Consider the following 5,201-nt stretch of genomic DNA (forward strand, 5'->3'; position numbering starts at 1 on the left):
ATTTGTAAGGGAACAAGGCTATCCCTTTAACCTTAGCTACATCACCTTTTCACCTTAGAAATTGATTGAATTTTTAAATTGAAAAGTAAAGGTATGTTCAATTGCTTCTCTCCTTACATTAAGATATGTGTGGATTGATATTTTGAGATGAAGGGCCTTTAGAATAGGAAAATGGGCAACTAATGGCGGAATGATTTCTTGAGATTAAGGGCTTTTACTATAGGAAAAGGGGAAGTATAAATGAGCAAACTTATGGATACATGGATCTAGAGTCCAATGCTGAATAAAATGGAAGGGGGCCAAGTTTTATTCATATTTCTTAGGAGGAAGCCAAGTTCTTACATTAGTGTTCCGACAGCATGGTGAAAGAGTAAATGTCATATCGTCTCGATTGAAGTCCCATATTATGGCTTGCAAGACCACTCACATGCCATATTTTTGCTTGTAGCTTTGCCACAATTGGTCCACAGTTTGCCCAAGCAAATCTTGAAAGTAGCTAACGTCCCACCCGGTGGCTAGCTTGGCATTCAGGCTCCTCACGAACCCCGCCTTCAGGCTCTCGCAATATTGCAGAAAATAAGCCGTGACATCGTAGCCTTGATTCCACGCATTGCCCTGCCCAGGCTTCACCCAGTGCCCATCAAGCGGAACAAACCCTGCCGTCAGCCTAATGTAATCGGCCATTCCTTCTATCAGCCCGCTGTCCGCAGTCCCCTGCCCGTTTTAGAGGGTCACTTTGTTGACTTGCTTCTCGGGGATACTGGGATCTCCTCCGTAGAAAGTGTTTTGGATAAATTGACTTGCGGAGGCAAGAATATTTTGAGCTCCGGGTGATCCGATGAGCTGGTCGAACTTAATGCCGCCGGCCTCATTCTGAGCGTTGTTAACGACGACGTACTGGGTATCCGAGAAAGCTGCGGGGGAGGAGGAAATTATTAGAAGGAAGAGGTAAATGGGGAGTGAAATACGCAGCATATTGGGAGTATAAGGAAGAGAGAGAGCGAGGTTGATAGGCGCTGAAGGTATGAAAGGCTCTCTAGAGGTATGAAAATGCTCTGAAGGTAGGTAAAGGTATATTAGAAATGCTCTGAAGGCTAGGAGGTATGGAAATGCTCTGAAGCTTTTAAACACAGACACCGCGGGTGGTATTTTCGTCCATGCCACAGAAGTCATGACAGATCTTGACCAAACGCTGCACCCGTTAGAACATTGACTGGCAGACTTCTCAAAGTCGGCCTCTACTGAATTGTCGAGAGTCCAAAGTCGCAGAGAATTCACGATCAAAGTTGGAAAGATGCGAGGAAAACTTGTACGGCAACGCGCTCACACCAAGAAAGCTAAAGGGCGGGTTCACACCACCCGCCAGGACATGGAGAAGAAGTCGAGGATACATACCTGGACCAATTGGTGAGACGGGCCCACACGTGGAGAGTAGGCCGCCCAACTCCTTCGGCAAGCAAAACAAGTGGGTACAGTCAAAGGATAACAATTGTCAAGATGATTGGATGATTACTTTGCAACACCTGTGATGGAAGCCTGTGCATAAGAAAGTTCTAATGATTTGCAAACTGTGTGACTCTGTGCGTACGTGAGAGAGAGAGAGAGAGAGAGAGAGACCAAAATGGAGGGGGCCACTTGGCAAGAAACTGTACGGGACACTTTTTTACTTGCAGGTTGTCCACGCGTCTTTCATTGACTTTCCAAAATGTTTAATTGCCTCCTCAAAGTTCTTGTAATCACTCTTTGTCCATGTTACTTTGTCACAGAACATGAAGAGTTGATCAAGAGACCTCCACACCTCTGCCTTCCTATTTCGTGCTTCCCCATCTGCCTCATGATCTTTCACAGCATTATGGACTTGCTTCCACAATCCATAATTAATCTTTGAAACTGCTCTACCTTGCCTTACTTGCTTACTGTGTTTGGGTCGAGACAAGAATCTTCTTGCCTTAACACCACCAATAGAGGGCTTGATTGGTACCTCCTTGCCATTGGTAGACTTTTTAAAATCCTTTGTGATTTGAACATCCTCCATGCAGACCTATATCGGATAACACTTTTTCCAATGCTTGAAGAGCATCCTTTCTATTTTTTTCGGGACGGAGTTTCCAAGCAAATCCAATATATAAAAATACCAATTTCTCAATAATTCGACATAGACCATGCAATGTGCAGATGTGAACATTACATAGTGGAATGTCCAGAATGGCCTTGAAGTCAGGGTCAACTTTATCTCTATTAGGTGCTCTCTTCCACCATTTTGAATCCATTACTTGAGCTGATTCTTTGCAGTAAAGACAAGGAGACTTTGAGTTGCCTCCTTTACTAATGTTATACATGCACTTAAGTGTTTTAAGATCCCCGGCCATGTGCCACTCTACTTGAAAATCACCTTTTCCTGCAACATGGAGATTCTCGCCTTGCACTTGTCTTTTGATTATTGTTGGTATTTCCGTGTGATGAAACACCCAATCTAGTGTTTCATGGTCTTCGGTCTTCACCTGTGAGATTATAGAAAACAAAAGTATTACTATATCAGATTTGAAAACAATGACCAAAATCAAGTATAAAACAACCCATGATCATACCTGGAACGAGCCTAACCACCATATGTGTTTCTCTGACTGCACACTAAAATACTTCGAACTCGCTTCAGTCAATGATGTATCAATCGCTCCATTCATCAATGTAATAGTAACTCTTTCCATTTTCTTTTCCTTTACAACCTCACACTCATCCAGTTTGATAACAAATTTCAAAATGCCTTTGCACTCCTCAAATGTTATTCCATAAAACTCGACCATTCTTTTTTGAAGTTGTTGCAGATCTAAAAATATATTGTTCCAAGGATCATACACAGTGGTTCCTTTAACACCATGAAATATTTCTTCAATATGGATATATTGCCCAATAAATTCATCTATACTTTCATTCAAATGACCTCTTATCCTCCACACGGTTTCTCGATTTGGCAGTAAAACTCGTTTAATCCTTTGATCTTTCAAAGTTGAGGATATCGCATGGAAAATCGAACTATATCCCTTCCTGCTAACTCCACTAACATCAAGAGCCTCTTGGATTATAGTGCCATCAACTTGATTATTGGATACAAAGTCCTCTACAACATTGCGTTTAACTGTTTTGTATTTTTTTTCCTCAATCAAACCTTTTGCTACACCGCAAGAAAGCAATCCTTTCATTTGTTTAACAGGAAGAAGGTTCGGGTCCATATTTTCTTTTGCAGGCTCCAATAATTTCCTGTAATAACAACACAATATGACTATATTATTCAGCACCTCCATTCTTATTTTGCGACAATCAACGAAATAGATATAGTCTGGAAGAGAGCCTTTTTGAGTATACAAAATGATAAATTTCAATCTAACCTTGCTTCCTGAATTCGTCGCTTGCATCCACCAGTCCCAGCCTTTAAATTTGCAATGTTTTTAATCTTCCTGCTACGTTGTCTGTCTCCAAGCACGGTTCTCTTCTTTCTTGCTCTTGTCAACTCTTTTTTACTCTTTGAATGCTCCTCAATTTCATTCTGCAACTGCTGCTCCAATTTTGCACGAATGGCTATCTCCTCCATCTTGGCCCCCTTTTCTTGTAGGTACATCATTTTATACGTTTCCGCAAATGCAAACTGCACTGAAATATAACCAAGAAGTCCATTTTATCCATCGCCGGCAAACCTCAGTAATGTGGTGGGATTGACAAATGGAGGTGTAGAGTTTTTTACTTGACATTTTGGATATATGCTTCCATCGCACCATAAGTCAATATGTTGAAGCCCTTCTCTTCTCATATTTTCCCGCTGTTGAGCATTCAGCACCGTATCCTTTCGTCTTTTTTGTGCTGGAGCATATTGTTCTTCCAAGTCGATGTGAAGATGGTGTAATCGCTTCTTCTCAGATAGTGACTCACTAGTATCGGCCATTTTTTGTGCTCCTCAGGTTGCAAAGTTTGTTTTTCAATCTCATAGTCATTTTGTAACATGAATCGTGGAAGTGTGGCGGTATCCATGTGAATATTTTGAAAACTTGCAATCACTAAGTTCAGTGATGGACTCTTAATGAAAGACCTGCACACGTCGGCCAAAGAGATGCGGAATCTTTGGTAAATAAAAAAAAATCTAAGAGGATATTTAATACAAAATCGTGTTAGTCAGACAAAAGATTATCTTATTCCTTTTTGAATTGACAGTTCTGTAGTCCTTACTGACAAATCTGAGCCACGTTTCTGTATTTTACTATTTTTGAGGTCTTTTAGGAGAGAAATAAATCAAAAAATAGTGAATTTCTTACAGGGCCCCAAAATGAGTTCCCTTTTTCCCTAATGTACGAATCAAGATGGCCGAATCTATCTTGAAGGGCAACCCTGCATCTTCATTTAGATGCTAGTTTGACACCCATGTATATGGAGAAGGGTGCCTTAAGGAGCTTTTTGAATCATGGTTAGTACATCAACAAGGGAGTCGATCCAAAGGTTCAAACCATCCTTAGTCTTGACAAGTTATGAGGCACCTTTTTCTAGAAGGTCCTATCTTGATCTATAAATGGGCATGTTAGGCGAGTAATTCATTGTTAAGATCTTAAAAATGTATTTCTTTGTTTTGAAAAGTCACTAAGTTAACAAAGGCCAAAATATAACTTTGTCGACAAGTCACACCCACGTTTTAGTAATGAATCCGTACAAAGCTTATTGTTGGTGCACATGAGGTCAAAAATTTGCATTCAATGCCCCATTTTGGCTTAGTGGGCTAGCTAGTGGAGTGTGGCTAATATTGATGTGTCAGTGTAGTTCACCTACATCAATGCCAAGTGTTGTAAACTAAAAAGGAATAGACTAAATACGGTGTTTTTGTAATGGCTACATAATTGGAACCATGATAACATGAAATTTGGCATCATTCTTTAAAGTATTTGTCTATCACATTTATTACTTTCAATTTTCAACCCTCATCATCAAACCATCATACATCAAAGAAAGAGGACAAGTTAGTGGTAGAAATGCATTGAAGAGTCGATCTGTATTCTATTTCAATTTTTATTTGAAAAAACAAGTACAACATATTACATGTATACTATGTATAAGTACAATATATTACATGTATTCTATTTCAATTTTTATTTGAAAATAAGTACAATTATTACATGTATACTATAACATACTACAATATGTGTGTGTATGGGGGGGCAGTG

The 5,201-nt window shown here is 39.9% G+C and overlaps 1 pseudogene; it reads right to left on the reverse strand.

The window, feature by feature from the left end:
- Positions 1–260: 260 nt before the first annotated feature.
- On the reverse strand, positions 261–1,092 carry LOC147898735 (uncharacterized; annotated as a pseudogene).
- Between the last annotated feature and the right edge of the window lie 4,109 nt (positions 1,093–5,201).

Source organism: Dipteris shenzhenensis, chromosome 9 (genome assembly GCF_047967505.1).
Source record: "Dipteris shenzhenensis isolate YYH24624 ecotype China chromosome 9, Dip_SZ_1.0, whole genome shotgun sequence".
Classification (NCBI taxonomy): Eukaryota; Viridiplantae; Streptophyta; class Polypodiopsida; order Gleicheniales; family Dipteridaceae; genus Dipteris; species Dipteris shenzhenensis.